Source organism: Lissotriton vulgaris, chromosome 11 (genome assembly GCF_964263255.1).
Source record: "Lissotriton vulgaris chromosome 11, aLisVul1.2, whole genome shotgun sequence".
Classification (NCBI taxonomy): Eukaryota; Metazoa; Chordata; class Amphibia; order Caudata; family Salamandridae; genus Lissotriton; species Lissotriton vulgaris.
In genome coordinates, this window is record NC_141699.1 from 39,068,810 (window position 1) to 39,093,237 (window position 24,428).

Below are 24,428 nucleotides of genomic sequence, written 5' to 3' on the forward strand. Positions count from 1 at the left end.
AAACATCAGGGGCTTCAGGAAACCCCAGTAAACACCAGGGGCTTCAAGAAACCCCAGTTAACAACAGGGGCTTCAGGAAACCCCAGTAAACAACAGGGGCTTCATGAAACCCCAGTAAACAACAGGGGTTTCAGGAAACCCCAGTAAACATCAGGGGCTTCAGGAAACCCAAGTAAATAACAGGGGCTTCAGGAAACCCCAGTAAACAACAGGGTCTTCAGGAAACCCCAGTAAACATCATGGGCTTCAGGAAACCCCAGTAAACATCAGGGGCTTCAGGAAACCCCAGTAAACAACAGGGGCTTCAGGAAACCCCAGTAAACAACAGGGGCTTTAGGAAAACCCTGTAAACAACAGGGGCTTTAGGAAAACCCAGTAAACAACAGGGGCTTTAGGAAAACCCTGTAAACAACAGGGGCTTTAGGAAACCACCAAACAACAGGGGCTTCCCTTCCGACAACCAAGATCACTGCTGTGGCCTGGTATCTGCTGGGTGTATATCTGTGTTTGTGTAAAACAGAGGTCTTCATACTTTTGTAGGTTGAGCCCCCCCAGCTGATTTTTTTTAGATGTTGGGCCCCCCCATCACCGGACAGAAATGTCTGGACTCGACCGCCAAGCGCACATTCCGGGCATATTCAGCGAATAACATTCAATACAATAAGAGTGCTTAGTAAACTGCAGGTTTGTGAGTAGGTGGGTGTGGTGAAATGACAGAGGCTTATTACACAGCTCAAATGAATACATAATTCTTATTTATAAGCCTGCCTGTGTAATTTTAAAATAAACTTTCAGGGACATTTTAAGGATTTTGGGGCCTGTGGGCCAAATTTATTTTTGGGGCCCCTGTTTGGACCAGCTTTGATTTTATGATCAAATCTCTGTTCTTTCATGCCTTCTTTGGTCAAATACTAAATGTGTGTACATCGGATATTCAGGGTTAGTGATGTGTGTTTTCAGTATGTGACGCAACAGCAGTTCACTAATATTACTGTAAATAATCTGTCACCACCTTCTATTTCTCATATGTGAGGTCATGTATTGATCTAAAATAAACTTTTTATATGGAAGTCGCATGACGCATGAACACATTTTGTCTGTAAAATGTATGTAATAGACATTTGAACTTTAAATATGAATGGTTGAAAAACGATATTTACAACATTGTGTTTTAAAATGATTCAAGGTCATGAGGCAAGACTGTAGAATAGAGCTGGCACTTTCAGTCCCCCCCACCCAACCCCTTTATTTATTTATGCGTTTTTATATAGCGCAGACTTTACCCGAAGGGGTCAGAGCGCTTCACAATAGGAACAGAACTGATACATGAGAGAACATTACAAGTGAACAAATTACAAAAGCAAACGCAAAATTACATGAGGCAAAAGTGACAATCATGAGCAAACAAATACAAGAGAAACTAAACGGAGCATTATGTCCCTGGAAACTTTGTCTCCGTTCTGGGAAGAGCTAACTCTCCCAGGAGGGGGTTAATTCACAGAGCTGACATGCTTCAGGTGCAGTGGGAGGCGAGGGGTCTCCTCTGCTAAAACCCAAAAGGTGTCCCACTGCAGCTGAAGCTGTCAGCTCTGTGATTAACCCCCTGCTGGGAGAGTTAACATAACAAAAGAACGGGCACCTCCTGCGCTCGATCTCCCCTCCCTCCCCCTTCCACATACCGGAGTCTGGAGTGCTTCAAGAAGACTTACAAGGACAGACAGAAGACTGCAGGGCACAAAGGTCAAATTGAAGTGGAGTGCGGGCCCCCCCCCAGGGAAGGTGTCGCCCCACAGATTGAAGAACACTGGTGTAAAAGAAAGTGGACTGCCCAACCACACCTGCAAGTTACGGACCACCACTGTTGAACAGTATGGGCCTGGCCCCTTTAAGGATGTGCCTTCATACATGTTGAGGTGACTCCTATGAATGTAATGTTGTGAGGATACAGTAAGAATGCACATTGGGTCTGTGGATGAACATTCACTAGTATAAATGTATAGTCTGTGCGGCAAGTGTGCAATCGTGGGTTCAGTTGCATGCTGTTAGTTTGTTTGCTATTAGGTAACATTTTTGTTTACAAGCTGAAGATGATTCAGTTTCTCCATCAGAAAGGTTATGAATGTCCCGTCTACCACATTACAAGTGCATTACAGCCTATGGCTTTTGTATCTGTTTGTGAGGGAGTGACCCGTTCACCAGACTCTACATCCGGGCCTTAGTTTCTTCAGCGCACACCTTCCAATGGGGTGCGTCCTGGGTACATTCAAATACTCTTTTCTCAAATGGCTCAAATGTATATGAGTGCATGGATACCCTTCCAAGGGGCTGCTGGTCATGGCGGGGGGTTTTAATGTTAGTATTGATCCGAAGGGAGTTCGAATGATAGCCACAAAAGTCGGTCTGCTGATAGTGTGCCCAACGCAGTCTTTACGCCTTGTGGGGAACTAAAAATGGATACAAACTGAGCGACAGTAATCCAAAGTTCAGGGCCTGTTTGTCTAACTGGGCGCTTTACAAATGGCATGCCAGAAGCCCAGACCTTTTGAAGTGGCGCCCAGAAGTGCCCGATTGATGACACTTTTGTGCCATTCTGTAATTTCTGTTTATTCATGGATTTTCGGGTGCTTGAGGAAGACGGCAGTGACCACCTCCCGGGTCATGTAATATCTCAATTGAGATCTGGTGTGGAAAGGAGGAGTTGATAATCACAGGCATCACTCTGCCAAGAAGGCTAACAAGCATTTACAATGCAATGGTCTCGGCATTATTAAAGGTAGAGCTATTGGCATTGCTCATGACATTTTTTTTTCTTTTCAAATCAAATAAATGGCATTGTCATTTACATTACCAATAGCTTAATCGTTAAATAAATGGCATTGTCATTTCCAATGCCAATAGCTTAATCACTCACAAATGCATGACCTATTGCATTTATACCCACATAGAGCCACACACACAAAGCCACCCACACACACACATACAGAGCCACCCACACAGAGTCATTCACATAGAGCCCCCTACACAGAGCCACCCTCACACAGACAGAGCCACCCACAAATAGAGTTACCTACAAAAAAAGCTATCCACACATTGCATTAATGACCCCTAACTACATGTTCGAACAGCATTACCACATGAACACAACAAATATTACCTAACTGGAGACGATGCCCTTCCCTGTTCCATACTGTGTTACTGTAAACTGGCAGCCAACTGGTTTGTGCTGTAGGGTTTTGGGCCTACTTGTCAAAATACACATTAAAAATGTTTGCCCTTGACCCCAAACCATAAGTCCTAGGCGTCGGTCTACAGGAATTCAAGATCCCTGGTTTACATCTTCACGGCTGATGCTGTCAATTAAAAATGATTAAATCATAAAGTTTATTTTGAACGTTTTGTGACATGGCAGCCACTGTATTTCAAGCGGTTATAACAGATAAAGACAGTCCAACCTAGTTACTAGGGTTACAGATAAGTAACAATTTCGTAGGTTGAGCAGTTGCGAGTACCTCAGGCATTAACTCTTAGTGGAGCGACCCGTCGATTTGGAAAAAGGGCCAAGATCACGGTGCAGGCGCCTTGTCTTTTGGGACTGTTCGTTCTTTGGGGATTACTTGACGCATAGCTGCCAAGAAGATCTCTGTAAATAGTTTTGGCGCTTGCTCATTCAGTGTCCAGCTCAGCACCCCAGCCGTGCTGCTTGATTTCCTGCTCACACTTCATGCTGCATAAGTTGTGGTTTGATTCTGTTTGAACGTAAATTGTCTGTTCTTTTGCATCCAAGCAAGAAGCAACAAAGTACCAACAGTGCTCTTAAAAAGGAGCCATGCACCAATACTCAAATTGTCTCATTGTGCCTAATCACAGCAGCTTTCCCGGCTGCCATGCTCAGACCTAGCGACCGCCAGTAGGCAATAAATAAATATATATTATTACTATTGACTTAGATTTTATGGGGATTGTGTTACTTCTACTGTACACCAACAAACGATATGACGAGGAAAGCAATGGAGATTTTCACTGTAGTAGTAATTTGTGTTTAATAGCCCATCCAGGGCGTAATCAGTTTTTAACACGATAATAGTAAAGTTACGAATGTTCAGTTTATTTACTTTCATTGCTTGCAAAAGAAAAAAGCGAAATGTTAATTGTAAATAGCGCGATTTCATCGTTACAAGATGGCGCTTTCATTTGACCCTTTGAACCTTCCTTTGTTTCAATGACTTTTGCCTTATCTATTGCTGCACTGCCGACGCCAGCTGACACTGACGAAGGCAAGTGCTGAAACGCGTCTGACCTTATTCTTTTTGCGCTAAATAAACCTACTTGGTTTACACCTGCTGTGAGTGCCGTCTTGTTGCTTGCTGCTGCCGGTCCCCGGTAGCAGAGTTGCGGAGCTCGAAATATATATATATATATATATATATATATATATATATATATATATATATATATATATATATATATAGCAATTTCAGGCAATGTTATGGGTATATCACCATATTAATAAGTGACATATATAACATGTGCATGCCCACGTATAGAAACTTGCATATGCTACGCATATACCACATCGATTCTAACATGCCTATGACTCCACAAGCATATGCACATAATAACACACATCCATATGGCACGCCTGCCTGCCTCACATTTCGCTGCTCCGTGATCCTACCCTCACTCCCCCACGGTGCAATCTGATTCCCTGCCCTGATGGGTAATAGTGGTGAGGCAAAAACCAAGCAAGAGAACTGGACAAAACTTTGGAAACTGTTGAAGCTAGAACAAACAAAATGGTGGGAGGCCACCACATTGGCTAAATATATTGAGGTGGGTAGAATTCCAAGAGGTCTGAGGATCTACACGACACCAACCTTTAACGACCCAGACCCCGAGCTGGTGGACGAATGGTCAACAAACAGCCATGAATGCTCGATAATTATGTTAAAACTCCTAGTGAAATACGCCAATAAAGACTGTGAAAAGTGTGCTGTGGAGATTGAAAAGTTGATTGGAGAACTGAAATCAATCTGCAGCAAAGATGAGTTCGAAACCGATATGGCAAAACTTGAAAAAAGACTGGAAATAATTGAGAAAGAAATTAAAGAAAAGAAACAAAGAAAATTTCTAAGAGATCATGTTGACTATGAAAACGGACAGGTCCTCACATTCTCCCAAAAATATGATCACTTACGCGCCCAGACCCCAGTGACCAAATCCACGACAGCACTAACCAGACTTGCCTTAGATGAAATAGAAGGAAATTATATCGTGCATGAGGATTAAACTGAGGAGGGTGAGAACCAGCCGGATGTAATGGGTGCTGGCTTCCTAAGCCCAAAAGATCAAATTTTAAAAGAATTCTCGCTCATGGCAAAAGGAAGATTGGAAGCCCAGAGCAAGACAAACGTAGGAGGAACAAGAGGACGAGGAAGAGGAGGCAGAGGAGGAAAGAAGCCAAACGCAATGGATATGAGCGTATCGAGCCCGGTGGGAACAAGATCAAGGGGCCAGAAAAAACTCAAATGAAAGACGCTAAGACGGTGATTAATCTCTCCAGCAGGAAACTCAATGATGCAGAAATTGAGGTACTGTCATATGGGTTATCTTTTTGTCCCTCAGCTAACTTTAATTATACCCAAAGTCGAATCGATCTCTTTCAGTTTACTAGAAAACTTAGACTAAAAAAGTGGTTTGCCACGAGGATGAGCCAGGGATCTTGCAGTAAGGCATTAACCCCGAGTACACTTGAAATTGGTGATGCTGAAATGTTACAAGTGTTGCATGACCTAGGGGGGAACCCAGAAGTCATTGAAAACCCCACCCTCAACTTAATCAACGAAAACATACGGTTGGATCTAAACAGTAACAGTGCGTTCAAACCGAAATCTATTTTTTTACCAATGATAACTAATGATGCCATTGATGTTTTTGAAAGAGGAGTGGTAGCTGAATTTAAAGAATTAGCCAAGAAAAAAAGCTGGGGAAGAAACAACCTCAGTCAAGCACAAAGACTAGCGATTGACAGTTTGAGAAATGATACAAGTATTGTTGTAAAGAAATCCGACAAGGGGGTTAATATTGTGATTATGTCCCGAGAAATGTACATAAATGAAGGTATGAACCAACTTAATGATGTTGAGAAATACGAGAAAAGTAACAGAAAAATTTATGATACTAAGAACCAAATGTACCAAGATCGGTTAAATGAATGGAAAAACCAGGGTTTGATTGAGACAGATGAGTTTAATTTTTTAAGATGTAAATTCCCCAAATTGCCAGCCCTTTATCTACTGCCTAAACTGCACAAAAACCCCATAAATCCCCCGGGAAGGCCTATAGTTCCTCCAGGAATAGCTGCCTGGAAAAACACGTCTAGATACGTGGATCACTTTCTGCAGCCACTAGAGCAGGGCCTCCCGGCGTACTTGAGAGATTCTGGGGATTTTTTAGAAAAGATTACCAATGTTAAATTGAATACAGGATGTTTACTGATGACACTTGATGTAAACAGCTTGTATACTAACATCCCACATGAGATGGGAATTAAAGCCTGCAGACACTTTTTAAACAGTAGATCAGCGTCTTATCTATTACACACGGAAATGCTGCTGGATATGATACACACCTGTCTCACCCAGAATTATTTTCTCTTCAATGGCATCATCTACCACCAGTTGCTTGGTACATCGATGGGTACTTGCTTCGCCCCCAGTTTTGCAGGGTTATACCTAGGCTGGTGGGAGGAGCAGGTAGTCCGATCGATGGATCAATACCGTACCGGAGTTCGTAAATGGCTCCGGTACATTGATGATATTTTTATCATATGGGAAGGCAATGTGAAGGAAGCTGAAGATTTTGTTGAAATCCTTAATGCCAATGATTTTAACCTCTCCTTCACCAGCCACATCAGTAATACAACTGTGGATTTCCTAGATCTCAAAGTCACCATAGAGAACAACAGTCTCGTGACAGTTCTGTACAGGAAAGAGACGGCTGGCAACAGCCTTCTCCACGCACAGTACATAGAAAGGGGTCCCAGTTGATACAGTATCAAGGGCACAAAATCACAGTTCATAGAGTATAAACAATGAGGGACTTCATGAGAAAAGAAAATTACTAGGAAAAATGTTATTTAATATACATCCTCATTTGGAAATTAATTGCCAATATTTTACATAAACACAAAATTAGACATTTTCTAATTGCCCAAGAAAAAGGGGGGCGTGGGAAGGAAGGAAAGGTGAGAGGGGGGAATGTGTACAGGTTAGTGCAGAAATCGGATTAGTTGCAAAGAGATATAGTGAGTGGTCTCATATACATTCCAAATTTAAGTACCACATAGACGTATATACATTGTCATTCACGTATTTTTTAGACTAGAAATATTCCTAACCCATTCTAAGCTATCACAGCCAAACATGATCCGCTGTTGATGGGTAGGGACAAGCAAGGGTGTGTCGACGTTTCGACCCCAGAAGTGCAGGCAACGTTGTTGCCCTACAGCGGGGTCTTCCTCAGGACAGGTGGTAGTGGGGTGTCGGGGTAGTGTAGAGGGGCACCTACAAAAGCACGGTGAATCACGTGACTCTGTCTAGAAAAGGTGGTGGGCCCAACGGCTGCTGATTACAAGAGAGCGTGAACCCAAGGTACACCGGTTCGAGTTAGTCCTTTGTGAGGTGTCTGTTCAAAGTATTCTATCTTTAAAAAAGGCGATGTTCGCTAAACATTCCCTGACAGGATGTTGTTCAGGTCATTAGTTACTGGCCGAACAAGACTGGCGGAATTAATACTCGTAGGTTTCAAAAGTCCGGCACGGCTGTGTGGTCTCGCGGGCGTCTCTGCACGAGACACAGCCCAACTTAACTCGTAATGTTTAACATTCTCCACGCACAGAGCTGCCACCCCCGGAATCTAATTAACTCTATCCCTTTTGGTGAGCTTCTCAGAGCTAAAAGAAATTGTACAAAACCAGAGGATTATGAAAAAGAAAGAGCGACTATGTGTGAAAGATTCAGAGTCAGAGGGTACAGTAAAAAATACATAGCTACTACTGTACAGAAAGTTAAAGACAGAGAGTTAGTGGAAATTTCTGTAGGAAATGATGATAACACCGAGAACCTAGAAGGGTTGAGGTTCATTACGGACCACAACTCACAGTCTAAAGAGGTCAGGGGAGCAATTGATAAATTCTGGAGCACCCTTAAAACAGATAAAGACATAAAACTAGGTATCCAGGAGTTCCCACAAATCACTTACAGGAGACCTAGGTCCCTTAAAGACAGGGTGTGCCAAACACTGGTTGCCAACAAAAGAAGAGAGAACCCTGTTCAGGGATTCTATGTATGTGGTCGCTGCAAAGCGTGTAAATTTAGCCATAATACAAAAGAGGTTAAGATGTCAGAAACCTGTGAGCCTTTCAAAATCCTGAAACATGTCTCATGTCACACAGAATACGCTGTTTATGCACCGAGATGCCCCTGTAACAAATTGTACGTGGGTAGTACCATTAAACCCGCTAAGGATAGAGTTTTGCAACATCTGAGGGCTATAAAAAGCCTTTGACAAGCAATACCCAGTAGCAAGGCACTTTGCAGCACACCACCAGAGTAACAGCAGTCTCTTGTCATTCGTGGTACTAGATCAGGTACCATTAAGAGGTGGTAATAGACTACAGGAACTCAGACGCCTGGAGTCTAGGTTTATCAATAAATACCACACCATGCAACCCCAAGGCCATAACTGTGATGAGGCACTAGGAGTGCATCTAGGATAAACGGACCAAAAACAGTATTTGCCTATGAAATGCCGCTGTGTCATAACCTTTTATTTTAATTGTATGAATGTGCATATATCACGGTTGTGTGGTAGATAATCACTTTTATAATTTCTTACTTTTCACTACAGGTACCAATCTTATTAATTTTGGGAGAATGTGAGACACAGCACAATCAAGACAGAGATTCTGTGGCGAGTCGAATCAAGTGTTGCATTATATAAATCTTGAGCTAATGGAATGAACCTTGTGACCACCCGAAAATGCCTGAATTAAGGTAGAATCACAGACATATTGAAGAGGCAGACAAACAAGGGAGTGTTTGAACCATTACACATGGAGTATGTTGACTGAGACTGCCACTGAAGCTGGCATGAGCCCACTAGGGCAAATATTATTTAAAGATGATTGAATTAAATCAAGCACAATGACTTCATGCCCACTGGGGCACAATAACTTTAAATTCCAGATACCCGAATCACTTAGTCCACCAGGGCCAAAAAAACGGGTACAGTGCCGAGGTTGCGCACAACGCTAAGGCAATGTCAACGCTGTGTGAGAGATCTGAGGACGCAAGTTGTAATCCACCGGCCCTGCCTCAATCTCAACTTAATGCTAATTTAATTTTCTGCTGGATCACAATTATTTGCATGTGATCGAATGTATTATTTTGTAAAATAATGTATAAATGTCAGCCTCACGGGGGGGATCAAAGAGTCAACGAGGCACCAGGGAGGGGTTCAGATCTAGGAGAGGCGAGTGAAGCTCCAGAAAGTGAACCCTGAGAGAGGTGATTTTCGGAATCGGGGGCGTGTTTTGGTGAGTGACGGATGACGTCACAGATAGAAAGAACCTAAAAAACACGCCCCCGAATCTGAAAAAGACAGGGCTTAAAGGGAGTGACGCCCCTCTCCTCCAATGGCTGGCCAGCATTTATGAGGCCAGCCATTGGAGAAGAGGGACGGGTTCCAAACCCCCTCTAAGAAACATTTAATCTCGGGCTCCGCCACTGCTCCGCAGTGCGACGGTCCTCGACCTAAAAACCAGGCTAGAGGAAAGGGAGATGGGGATGCTATCCAACCTGCCATTAGAATCCATTCAGAAGGTGCAAGAACCAACGAAAGCAGGTATAATCTAATGGTATGCAGAATGAAATGGGGAAAGTAACGGATTCCATAAAGGTTGAACAGAGGAATACAATATAGGGGGGTCGCCATGAGGCAAGGAGGCGGACACGGAAGAGGGGTTAGGATTGTAGTTGCCAGAACCTAAAAAGTAATCTAAGAAAACTGAAAGACAACAGGTGGGATGGGAGAGCACAGATAAGTAAGGGTGGATTAGTAAACTACGCAAACAATATAAAATACTAGTAAAATGAAGAAAATGGCCGCACATAATTCGTACTGGCAGGAAATGTTAGAAGTCGTTAAAAGGATAGATACTAAAAAGGTTTGGAATTGGTTCACAAAGTAATGGGCGTCACTGCACTGAGGTCTAACTGTATAGTGTCAGAGGTGGCCTGGACAGAATATTCACAAGACATATATGTAAGCGCCTCCAGATCCCCAGCAATGCCAGTCACACTACCAGATCCAGAGCAATGCCAGTCACGCCTCCAGATCCCAGCATTGCTAGTCAGCCTTCCAGAACCCCAGCAATGCCAGTCACACCTCCAGAACCCCAGCAATGCCAGTCACACCTCCAGATCCCAGCAATGCCAGTCACGCCTCCAGATCCCAGCAATGCCAGTCACGCCTCCAGATCCAGAGCAATGCCAGTCACGCCTCCAGCTCCCGAGCAATGCCAGTCACACCTCCAGATCCAGAGCAATGCCAGTCACGCCTCCAGCTCCCGAGCAATGCCAGTCACACCTCCAGATCCAGAGCAATGCCTGTCACGCCTCCAGATCTCAGCAATGCCAGTCACGCCTCCAGATCCCAGAAATGCCAGTCACGCCTCCATATCCAAGCAGTGATCAGAAGTCAAGTGTGAGAGTTCACAGTGATAAGAAGTCAAGTGTGTGAGTTCACAGTGATAAGAAGTCAGGTGTGAGAGTTCACAGTGATAAGAAGTCAAGTGTGTGAGTTCACAGTGATAAGAAGTCAGGTGTGAGAGTTCACAGTGATCAGAAGTCAAGTGTGTGAGTTCACAGTGATAAGAAGTAAAGTGTGAGAGTTCACACTGATAAGAAGTCAAGTGTGTGAGTTCACAGTGATAAGAAGTCAGGTGTGAGAGTTCACAGTGATCAGAAGTCAAGTGTGTGAGTTCACAGTGATAAGAAGTCAAGTGTGAGAGTTCACAGTGATAAGAAGTCAGGTGTGAGAGTTCACAGTGATCAGAAGTCAAGTGTGAGAGTTCACAGTGATAAGAAGTCAAGTGCAAGAGTTCACAGTGACAAGAAGTAAAGTGTGAGAGTTCACAGTGATAAGAAGTAAAGTGTGAGAGTTCACAGTGACAAGAAGTCACATGTGAGAGGTCACAGTGATCAAAAGTCAAGTGTGAGAGTTCACAGTGATAAGAAGTCAAGTGTGAGAGTTCACAGTGATTAGAAGTCAAGTGTGAGAGTTCACAGTGATGAGAAGTCATTTGTGAGAGTTCACAGTGACAAGAAGTCACATGTGAGAGTTCACAGTGATCAAAAGTCAAGTGTGAGAGTTCACAGTGATAAGAAGTCAAGTGTGAGAGTTCACAGTGACAAGAAGTCACATGTGAGAGTTCACAGTGATCAAAAGTCAAGTGTGAGAGTTCACAGTGATAAGAAGTCAAGTGTGAGAGTTCACAGTGATAAGAAGTCAAGTGCGAGAGTTCACAGTGATAAGAAGTAAAGTGTGAGAGTTCACAGTGACAAGAAGTCACATGTGAGAGTTCACAGTGATCAAAAGTCAAAGGTGAGAGTTCACAGTGATAAGAAGTCAAGTGTGAGAGTTCACAGTGATTAGAAATCAGGTGTGAGAGTTCACAGTGATCAGAAGTCAAGTGTGAGAGTTCACAGTGATCAGAAGTCAAGTGTGAGAGTTCACAGTGATAAGAAGTCAGGTGTGAGAGTTCACAGTGATTAGAAGTCAGGTGTGAGAGTTCACAGTGATCAGAAGTCAAGTGTGAGAGTTCACAGTGATCAGAAGTCAAGTGTGAGAGTTCACAGTGATAAGAAGTCAAGTGTGAGAGTTCACAGTGATAAGAAGTCAGGTGTGAGAGTTCACAGTGATCAGAAGTGAAGTGTGAGAGTTCACAGTGATAAGAAGTCAAGTGTGGGAGCTCACAGTGATCAGAAGTCAAGTGTGAGAGTTCACAGTGATAAGAAGTCAAGTGCGAGAGTTCACAGTGATAAGAAGTCAAGTGTGAGAGTTCACAGTGATAAGAAGTCAGGTGTGAGAGTTCACAGTGATCAGAAGTCAAGTGTGAGAGTTCACAGTGATAAGAAGTCAAGTGTGAGAGCTCACAGTGATCAGAAGTCAGGTGTGAGAGTTCATAGTGATCAGAAGTCAAGTGTGAGAGTTCACAGTGATAAGAAGTCAAGTGCGAGAGTTCACACTGATAAGAAGTCAAGTGTGAGAGTTCACAGTGATAAGAAGTCAGGTGTGAGAGTTCACAGTGATCAGAAGTCAAGTGTGAGAGTTCACAGTGATAAGAAGTCAAGTGTGAGAGTTCACAGTGATCAGAAGTCAGGTGTGAGAGTTCACAGTGATCAGAAGTCAGGTGTGAGAGTTCAGAGTGATAAGAAGTCAAGTGCCAGAGTTCACAGTGATAAGAAGTAAAGTGTGAGAGTTCACAGTGACAAGAAGTCACATGTGAGAGTTCACAGTGATCAGAAGTCAAGTGTGAGAGTTCACAGTGATAAGAAGTCAAGTGTGAGAGTTCACAGTGATAAGAAGTCAGGTGTGAGAGTTCACAGTGATCAGAAGTCAAGTGTGAGAGTTCACAGTGATAAGAAGTCAAGTGTGAGAGTTCACAGTGATAAGAAGTCAAGTGTGAGAGTTCACAGTGATAAGAAGTCAAGTGTGAGAGTTCACAGTGATAAGAGGTCAAGTGTGAGAGTTCACAGTAAAAAGAAGTCAAGTGTGAGAGTTCACAGTGATAAGAAGTCAAGTGTGAGAGTTCACAGTGAAAAGAAGTCAAGTGTGAGAGTTCACAGTGATAAGAAGTCAAGTGTGAGAGTTCACAGTGATAAGAAGTCAGGTGTGAGAGTTCCCAGTGAAAAGAAGTCAAGTGTGAGAGTTCACGGTGATAAGACTTTGAAGCTGCCACAGATTTCGAATATTTAGTAAACCTGGGGCAGCGCCAAAACCTTTTTCCTCCCAAGAGCACGTGTATTGAGGAGCATTCAGCAGCACACATGGAAAGAAACAAACACCTCCAATGATTGTTTTTGTGCAGGAAGGTGCACCCATTGTGACTTATTATAGTTGAGTTCTGACTTTTGTTTTGTAATCGGAGACCGGATGCACCACATGTCGCCAATCATAAAGAAATTGAAGACGTGCATTTATACAGGGATTGCAGAATGCCATGTGTTATAAAGTTATTAAGCTGTCGCACGCTCCGGGGCTGAGAATATACGATAAAGCAAGTAAGGGCCAAATAAAATAGAAAGAGACCGATAAAGCGTCTACGAAAGCGAGCACTGATCATTTTAAAGAAGCCATATGTTCAGAGCTATCAATAGTGGAATCGCAGTTAACTGCTGTAATGGTTCCATGGCCCTCATTACAGGTGCCAGCTGGAGACGCATTTATTATCGCACCTTTTCATATCTGGTACCACAGGGATCAGAATTTAAAAGGCACCATAATTATCGCCTATTACAAGTTGTGCCCTTAAAAATGACACATAACATATGGATTCATTACTGAAGTCACCCATTTCCACATGCTTTGCCCTATTTACGGGCCTTTTCCCCAGATACATTCCAGCAGGTTTGATCTCCTGGAATTTTTCAGGCAAAGCACTGAGGGTGTGAAAGTGATCACCCAACTCGTAATTCCAATCCCTTGCAAAGCTTTGTCGAAATTTAGCCCTGCACTTATATTAAGGGCTATAGTGTGACAACCCACACATATAAGTTGCTTTTGTGCAACAAATATATTATCTCTGCTACATTCTAAAATATCAAGGGTCAATCCAGTAGTTAGTTAAATGTAAATCTAAACAGATCTCAGAGAAGCTATAATGTCATGATGATGACATGGTTTAGGTGATCCAGAAAGAGACATTGTGTTAGGTTTAAAACAAAGGTTGAGCTATCAAGTGAATTGTTTGATGCACTTTACTTCTCAAAAGCAACTGAATTCATAATACTCTCTCCAGTTCTTTTTTTAGTTATTATAATCAAGTACTGTGCCCAAAAGAGTAAATTTCCCCACAATAGCTGGCACAGGATTTGTGTCTGACACACAAAGCAAGGCGGGAATCTGGTCTGTCGTGATCTACCAACACCGCCTGACGCAGCGCTTCACCGTGGAGCGTGACCCACCAATCAGTGTCCAGAAGCCATATCATGAATAGATTCACCGGCTCAGTGCAGAGCCGGGAACTTCTTTAAGGCGCTTGTATGGCAGATTCATCGGGCGTATTTATAAGCCCCTTGCGCCACTTTTGTGTCATTTTTAACATCGGAAAAGTGATGTGCGGGTGGCGCCAGGGGCTTCTAAATAAGCCCCAATATGTTTTGCCCAACACAGACACACCCAGAGGTGGTGCGTTGCACACGGGGGAGAAGGCAGCACGGAGACCTATTTCAAATGACCCAGGCCTTGATTAAACGTGCAGGGCTACATTTTAATCCCTGTGCAAACACGTGTGCAAACGCGGGATGGGAATTAGGAGCTGTGTGATATCATCACACCCTCAGAGGTTCCCCTGATGAACTCCGGCAGGTCAGCCCCACCGACATTTATTGGCGAAAAGGGCCCGTAAAAAAGGCAAAACTTGCTGATTAAGTTGTGTTAAATACCGATTCCGCATGTTATGCCTTGATCCAGCGGGTCTGAAGAAATTCAGTGTCATATATAATTTCTACACCAGGATACTCACTAGTATTTACAAATCTATCACTAGGCCCATATTTAGCAGATAACTGTATTTGACCTACTGAATCGTATGACCTAATTATTTTAAACTAACACATTTCAATAATTAAGTCACATATAAAGGCAATGGATTAACTAATGGTAACACCAAGAAACGATCAAGACCAACTTGTCATTTCAAAATCTATTTTATTAAATTTTATTTCATAAAGAGAGCTCAAACTTTTATTAGCATTTTTATTTTTCAAAAATTAATTATTAAAGGCACAATAGGTCATGTATTTTCAATAAATCAACATCAGCATAAATAAAGCTAAAATAATTATTTATTTATTTCTCCATAGCCTATTACCCTAACTTAGCTAAAGAAGAGACCTGTAAGTAAGCAAAATAAAAAAATCTTACGTGAAAGGGAAAACTGGCAGCGTCTCTGGAGCACAGGATCGATCGAACAGTGCTCTTAGCAAGGGGGCAATTTTTATAGTATTTTCCTATCTAAAACTAACTAAAAGAATACAAATATTCGAGCAGAACAGAATCTCATTGGCTACTGGATGTCATACGATGCGGTCATCATCCGTTGCTCACATAGCCAGAGTCACTTTTCAAGAGTACTATTGTTCAAGAGTATGACACCGGCAGCTTCCGAAGAAAGCAACATTTAACGATAGCAAAGGCTTCCTTCGTCCGCTCATGTTTCTCTGTCTTTCCGCTGCCGAACGACAAGAACGGCCTTGACTAAGGAACAAATTGAACCAAATGTCCTAAGCTTCCACACTGCCTTTGTTTGCAAACCACTCTCCAAGAATAAATGTAGAAATATATTTTTTTCATTTTCTGCGCAGCTGTGCAAGGCTCACTCTGGTCAGGCTTCAGATGTCCCTTTTAGAAGTAGGCCTCAAGCCTTTTTCGCATAGAATGCAATGCAATGAGGGTGTCTAGTATGCAAAGAAACACAAGACAATAATTAATTCAAGAAATTACAATTATTCTGTTACCCACCCTTTACCCACTAAGTTTAACCCATTAGCTAGGTTACCTAGTTTTGCATTACAAACAAATAAAACAAACATATACACATGAGACGTCAATACATAAACAAAAGCACATTTAAAGAATGCACATGCTATTATTTCAAAAACGGCTGCAGTTAATAGATGACAAACAAAAGACAAAGTGAACATATTATTAAAAGCAAAACGACAAACATAACAAGAGCACAAATGGTTATACCCACATGTTCATGATGGTGCATTTTAATCTAAGTTGAATCAGTAAACACATATATCATGCAACACACATTAGTAAAAATAAAAATCACCAGAGTTTCATTTGTCACGCACTTTTTTTAGAAATAAATCTGAAAGTCCGCTCCATCAGCTTCATTCAAAATTTTAAAGGGCACAACTTGTAATAGGCAGTAATTATCACACCTATTCAATTGCAACCCTGGTGGTATCCGATATTAAAAGATGTGATAATGATCTCCATGCCAGCCAGGCCCTCGTGATGATGGCCACCCTGCTGACACCCCCTGTGCTGTGGCACCCACGGACTGCCCACCAGGGTGCAGAGGTGTGTCTGTGACGTCTAGCACCAGATTGATGCTAGAAGCATACCCCTTGCACGCACAGTCATACACCTAGACAGATTATAAAACATCCCATGCATCAGATGTGAGCTGTTCAGCGCAGAAATTAAAAAATTTCACAAATTATTGTCTGCATCCAGGAGGGGTTCTTTTTTTACGTAAGCCGAGTGTGCCTCCCTTAGTAGACCGGGGGGAGGCGAGGGGGTAGAATCCAATAAAACACAAGGATACCAGAATGAAATGTATAGGGTAGAGCAGGTTTTTTCAAATGCAGTCCAGCACAAGGCCACCAGAATCCTGAGCCGAGAACCCCACAGTTAAGCAAACCAATGCCTTCAACTTAAGAATATTGACATTGCGTAACATCATGGACGCACAAATAAACATGAACGACACAATGCGGCCATCTTTCCACTCTTAGCAAAACAATAAAAAACAAGGGCCGGATTTATCATAGTCTTGCATTGTCCTTGCGTCACGTCATGCGTCATCGCAGGGGCAACACAACACTAAAGTCAGATTTACCAAGTGATACGAGCCCATCTTGCATGGCCCTGCGTGGCTTAGTAAATCTGGAGTAACGCAAGGCCGCACAAGTCGATGACTTGCATTACTCTGCCCTGGTAAAGTGTTCCACGGGTGGATCATGGGTGTTCCATGGGTGGAGTGTGGGTGTTCCATGGGTGGAGCGTGGGTGTTCCATGGGTGGAGCGTGGGTGTTCCATGGGTGGAGCGTGGGTGTTCCATGGGTGGAGCGTGGGTGATCCATGGGTGGAGTGTGGGTGTTCCATGGGTGGAGCGTGGGTGTTCCATGGGTGGAGACCTGGTAGACCTGTTAATGCATCAAAATGCTGCGGATCCCCAGGGGAGGCCAACGAGGAGAAATATCTTTATTTGTCCTTTGAAAATGCCTCTAATGATGGTTTTTGTGTTCAGGAAGTTGTCTCTTCCTTCACAAAAAGAATCCTAAGTGCAGCGCTGGCACCCTGGCACCATGACGTAAGGGTGCCTGTATTGGCTCTAGGCAGCAGATTGCACACCAGTGCAGGCACAGAGCAGGAATCAGTGCTTAATTTGAGCCGGTGGTATCCGGTGCTGTGCACCAGCACTTAATTATTGTTGGACAGGCCTCGTGGCCGGCCGTCCCCTCCCTGCATGGCGAGTCGCGGACCCCTGTTCCTCCTGTTTCCCGGACAAGAACCACCCGTGCAACCCGCCGGGGCAATCCACCAGCCCTTCCCCGACGGAACATTGGCTCCCGAACCCCACCGTATCGGCTGGACCGGGTCCCTCCCAGAACCCCGGTCTCCGGCCCAGCCGCCATCCTGGACACTACATGACCAGGCCTTGTGGCCTCGGGTCGACCTTGGACTCGGGCCCAGCCAGGCCCCGACATCAAGGCACCACCATCCACCCAGGGGGTGAAGAGACCACTTGGCAGGTCAATGGGAGAAGGAGTGTCGATGGCTCCCCTCCGCCAGGTGTCGATCGCCCCCAGCCTCCCCGGGCGCTGGCTCCACCCCCCTGCTGGGTGTCTGGACTCCCTCATCCCGGACCTCCCGACCCCCAAGTGTGAGGGTCCGGACATCAAAGGACGCCAGACCTATAACTGGGGCAGCTCCAGAGCAGGAAGGCAGTTGTATCCTGGAGTCGAGAGACACCGAGACGAACTCATCCTTGGAGGCCTGCTGGCGCTGCCGCGGCTCCTCTTCGTGAAACCACCTTTGAAGGCCTGCTGGCGCTGCCGTGGCTCATCCTCGTCGTAACCCAACTTCAAGGCCTGCTGGCACTGCCGCGGCTCATCATCGTCGTGAACCATCCTCGAAGCCTGCTGGCGCTGCCGCGGCTCATCGTCGTCGTGAACCATCTTCGAAGCCTGCTGGCGCTGCCGCGGCCCTCCTCATCGTGAACCATCTTCCAGGCCTGCTGGCACTGCCGCGGCCCTTCTCATCGTGAACCATCTTCGAAGCCTGCTGGCGCTGCCGCGGCCCTTCTCATCGTGAACCATCTACAAAGCCTGCTGGCGCTGCCGCGGCCCCTTATCGCGAACCCTCCAGCTCGAGGATTGTGAGCTCCATCTCTTGCTGCTTCTGTACCAGACCGGTACTCAGACTGTCCCGCTACCCTTTTCCCCAAAGAGACTAGAATTGACGGGATCCTCGTATCCTGGTCCTGCTGTATCGCTTATCACCTTGCCTCAAGATATATATAAAAGTGTGCAGAACTCATCTCTGTGTGGTGTCTATCTGTGGGGGGGAAGTTACTTGTCTGTACGATTACCGGAGAGGGCCCGCACCGGAGGCCTCTCCCCCTGTACTCGGCCGACCCTCTGGGTCCCCATCTAACAATTATCAACATCGGGGCTTTTGACAGTCTGCCACAAGGGGGCGCTGTCTGGCTAATTTAAAGATCACCACAACAACAGTCAATTATTATTTCAGTTGACATGAAAAGTGACTATTGCCTGCCACTCAAGCCATTCTTATAGCTTTGGGGGCTGAAATAGGCTGGATTGTCGCACTTGTAGGAGTGTGGTGGTGAGTACTTGTGTTGTTACAATCATTGGCAGCGCCGGCACGGGTGATGTGCGGTGCAAGCAGCAGTGGGCTCCTGACAAGAGCCCTCACACTGTCCTTTCTTTACAAATGAAGGGGCAGATTTACAAGCCCCTTGCGCCACTTTTACGTCTCTTTTCTCACGTTAAAATTGACGTAGAAATGGCGCATGGGGCTTGTAAATAAGCCCCTAAGTACTGACAGGAATACGCCGTATATTGGTAAATATGGTGCATTCCTGCCCTTGCGCGCGGCTTGTTGTCGTGCTGCGTTGTGTTGCGTGAAAGATTGATAAATCAGGCACCAAATCTCCCCGCGGACAAGCGACGCATAAGAACAGTAAACCTGCTTCAAAAATACAAAGAAAACCTCAATAAGACCTATCAATACATCTAGACACTATCGCGATATCAACTCAGAAACAAGCCAGGAATCAGGGACGCGCGCACAGTACGCCTGAATAAACTTGGAAGGGGCGGGGTTCAAGGATGCTGCTGTGCAAGCTCCTCCCCCTTCAGAAGGAACAGAACCCGGGCCTCCCTCTGCCCATCACATCCAGGAGCCTGTTTACAGAACTGGGACATTAACAATCCCAGCTAATGTCCTCAATTCTTCAGGCAGAACCAGGACAGCAGCCGTGGTGCCCTCTCAGCCGCCCATGTGAGAACTCGTGGATTTATAAACCCCATTCATGTGTTGGCCCAGCACGGTGTCTGCTGAAGCCCCCGCAGCCTCTGTTTGCCTCATTACAATATGTGCCGCCCTTTTTAATCCCGGAGACTGCCGGGGAATATTGCTTTTCATGAACTTCGACATCGAACAAGTTTCATGATTATAAAGCAAACATTAAAACAGCATATTGTGGCTCTAAATCCTTAAATCCTCGCGGAGGCACGTCCTGGTGTTTGGACCGAGAGTACCCCCAAGAGCGCGGTTCTGGGGGGAAGGGAAGACAGAGTGCACGTGAGAGGTCAAGGTCATGGGACAGGAAGGCACCAAAGGCAGATTCTTCTGGGGTTCCAGTCACTGGAGACGCAGAAAACTCAGGGGGATATTCACAAGAACGCGTGTTATACATCACAAATTTAGCTTAACGCAACTTTGCATATCGCAGTCTATCGTGACAAAATACCAGTTTTAACGTATAATTCCCAACCCAGCAGCACCATGCGATAGTATCAGGGTAACACGCCAAATGACCACGTAAAAATCAAAGCAAAGTCGAAAAAATGCGAAACGCAAACGCCAAAAAACATGCAATGGCCCAAATCAGCGACAATCAGCGACAGGCCTGCAATTCCCATGCGTCATGCGGGAAAATGTACCATAAAAGCAACAAAAAAACACAAACCCTTACATACCCATTCACATATCCATACAAGCGCTCAAACATCCACTCACTCACTCAAACAGCCATTCACATAGACACTCTCCAAAACAGCCACTCACACCAACTCACTTAACTAAACACCCACTCAAACGGCAACTCATTCACCTATACAGCCACTTACACACCCAGACAGTCACTCGTACAGTCATTCAGACACCCACTCACTCACTCATACAGTCACTACACTTCCATTTACCCACCCATAGAGCTACTCACACCGCCACTCACCTGCCCATACAGCCACTGACACACCCACTCATCAACAATACAGCCACTCTCACAGCATCTCACTCACCCACACAGCTAATAATGCTCCCACGTTTACACACATACAGCCACTCACACACCCATACACCCAAGGATACAGTCACACAGTCACTCATTTTATATATGTTAGAAGTAGTATCACTCAGCAGTATACATATACACACATCAGTGTCAGCCTCGTGGGGCTTACTTCCACAAAGCATGGGGCTTACTTTCACAATGCAATGTGCACATAATGCCCATTGGATGGAAAATAGAATCATTTACAAAGTGCTACCTCTAGGTGTGATTCACAAAACATTAACTTTCATTGCTGGATGGATTTGCCTCAATATAAAAGTAGACCAGCTTGTCTTAATTCTGAGTGTGAATAAATCTCACAGGGAGGTTGTGAGTGTGTTCCAGGGTGGCGTTATCTACAGAACACGAAAAACATCCAGAAACTGGCAACTTTGTGGGTATTAAAGAGCTTTTGCAGAGAGCTACCTTTGCTGAAGTCAGTCAGAGATTTACTGTTGTTAAGGGCAGGAGTAAACCTGTTGTTAGGGAATGTAGCACCCCTGTACGGATGTGTCTGACTTCTAACCAGTGTTGATGCAATGTGTTTGGGATGCACCAGTTGCCACAAAATGTAAAACTTTAAAGGCCCTTTAAATATTATCCAATTTTAACTGGAGATACTGACATTTACACATATTTTCTTATTAAGTCCTAATACTTTCTCTGGGAATTCTCTCGCTTTCACTTGTCTGAAATTATACTCTTTTTAACTTAATGTGCTTTAAGATGCTCACCTTTCAAAAATGTTTTTTAAAAATCCATAGAAGTTGGAGAGAAAATCGCAATCTTTTCTTCTGCAATTTTAAGGCAATCGACATGTAATCAGGGATCAAAATCTCCCTTCATGTTGGCAATGCTGGGGCTAAGTCACCCCCCCCCCTGTTGGACAGGCCTCGTGGCCGGCCGGCCCCTCCCCGCATGGCGGGTCGTGGACCCCTGTTTCTCCTGTTCCCCCGGACAAGAACCACCCATGCAACCCACCGGGGCAATCGACCAGCCCTCCCCCGACGGAACCTTGGCTCCTGAACCCCACCGTAGCGGCTGGCCCGGGTCCCTTCCAGAACCCCGGTCTCCGGCCCAGCCGCCATCTTGGACACTACGTGACCAGGCCTCGTGGCCTCAGGTCGACCTCGGCCTCGGGCCCAGCCAGGCCCCGACATCGAGGCACCACCATCCACCCAGGGGGTGAAGACACCACTTGGCAGGTCAATGGGAGAAGGAGTGTCAACTGCTCCCCTCCGCCAGGTGTCGATCGCCCCCAGCCTCCCTGGGCGCTGGCTCCACCCCCCTGCTGGGTGTCTGGACTCCCTCATGCCGGACCCCCGACCTCCAAGTGCGAGGGTCCGGACATCAAAGGGCGCCAGACCTGTAACTGGGGTAGCTCCAGAGCAGGAAGGCAGTTGTATCCTGGAGTCGAGAGACACCGAGACGAACTCATCCTTGGAGGCCTGCTGGCGCTGCCGCGGCTCCTCTTCGTGAACCATCTTTGAAGGCCTGCTGGCGCTGCCGCGGCCCTCCTCATCGTGAACCATCCTCGAAGCCTGCTGGCGCTGCCGCGGCCCTCCTCATCGTGAACCATCTTCGAAGCCTGTTGGCGCTGCCGCGGCCCTCCTCATCGTGAACCATCTTCGAAGCCTGCTGGCGCTGCCGCGGCCCTCCTCATCGTGAACCATCTTCGAAGCCTGCTGGCGCTGCCGCGGCCCTCCTCATCGTGAACCACCTTCGAAGCCTGCTGGCGCTGCCGCGGCCCTCCTCGTCGTGAACCACCTTCGAAGCCTGCTGGCGCTGCCGCGGCTCCTCCTTGCGAACCCTCCAGCTCGAGGATTGTGAGCTCCATCTCCTGCTGCTCCCGTACCGGACCGGTACTCAGACTGTCCCGTTACCCTTTTCCCCCCAAAGATACTAGAATTGACGGGATCACCGTATCCTGGTCCTGCTGTATCGTTTATCACCGTGACCAAAGATATATATAAAAGTGTGCAGAACTCATCTCTGTGTGGTGTCCATCTGTGGGGGGGGGGGGAAGTTACTTGGCTGTACGATTATCGGAGAGGGCCCTCACCGGAGGCCTCTCCCCCCTGTACTCGGCCGACCCTCCGGGTCCCCGTCTAACATTGGTGGCCAGCGGCGCGATCCGAGCCGACGCATAATCGTACAAAGAGTAACTCACCCCACGACACACAGCCACCATGACGACAAAGGAGAATGGAACAACCGAAAAAGTTCAGATGGAAAAGCTGGTAGAATACAGCCACAAGGAACTCAAGCAATTCTGTATAGAGCTGGACATTGCTACCACAGGACTGAGCACGAAAGATGACCTCAAGCACGCCTTCGAATCTTGGGTGGAGACGGAAACATCCCCACCCCAAAATCAAAGCCTCGAGACCACCGAAACGAGTACCACCCCTGCAGACGAAAGAAGATCGGGCCTCTCGGCCGAAGAAGCCCGAGAACGGGAGAAAAGTCGGCTCCACGAGTTGGAGCTGGCTCGACTCCGCTTAGATGGAGAACTCAAATTAGCAGAGCAAAAAATAACCCTCGAACACTTACGGCTCAGGGAAGAACGAGAGGAGAAAAAGAGCCAGAGGGAGCTGGAAGAGAAAAGACTAGCCTACGAGCATGAGCGTAGCTTAAAGGAGCTCGAAATTCGATGGCAGAACAAAGACCTCGGCGTCCCCGGGCACCAGAGCCCCGCTACCCCTGCGGACCCCAAGGTCAACATCCCCAAGGATGTCGTCAGGGAATACTACCGGAACGATGATATCCAGCAGTGGTTTAAAGCCTACGAGGTAGCTATGACCTCCCACCAGATCCCGCAGAGCGACTGGGGAGCCGGGTTATGGGGGAGATTCGTCAACGAAGGACGGGATGCCCTGCTGCAACTCCCCGACCACCAGATGACATCCTACGACCACATGAAGGCCGCATTCCTCACTCGCTATGGGCTCATGCCCGAGATGTACCGGCAGAGATTTCGGGACTGCAAACGAATCCCTGGTACCACCTGGGTAGAGTACATGAACTTTTTTAGCCGAGCCTTCGAGGGGTGGATCAAGGGCAGCCAGGTCACCACCTACGAGCAATTAATTGACCTTATTGTATGGGAGCACCTCTCCAATACTTGCTTCATCGAACTTAGACAGCACCTCCTTGATAGCAAGCTGACCGAACCCCGAAAACTCGCCATCGAAGCAGACCGATGGGAGAGCACCCGAGTCCCTCGGAGCTGGCCCAGCGAACAGAACAGAGCCTCCCAAGGGCCCCACTGCCCACGGGGGGGAGGAGGGGGCCAGGGTCGGGGTAGGGACACCGTCACGGTGCCCCCCACTAGCAACCCCCCGCCCCCGGCCGGAAGAGGAAGCCCTCTCATGCGACCAGGGTTCCGCCCCAACGTTACCTGCCACAAGTGCCAGCGACCCGGCCACTACGCCAATGATCCGAACTGCCCGAGAAATCAGAGCCCCATGAACCGCCAGATCACTGCCGCCGCCCTGGGAGAAGAGCCAGGCCAGGAAGGCGACGAAGAGTATGAGCAATACCAGCTCGAGTGGGAACCCGCAGCCATGTCCCTGGTCTGTCTAGGAGAGAGAGAAATGGTCCCGCGGGCACCCCTCCCCGCCAACACGCAGAAATACAGCCAGTGGGTCACCATCAATGGACGCCGGGCTGAAGCCCTCCGTGACACAGGGGCCAGTGTGACCGCAGTCCGCTGCCATCTGGTGACCCCTGATCAGATCCTGCCCAATGTACTCTGCCCGGT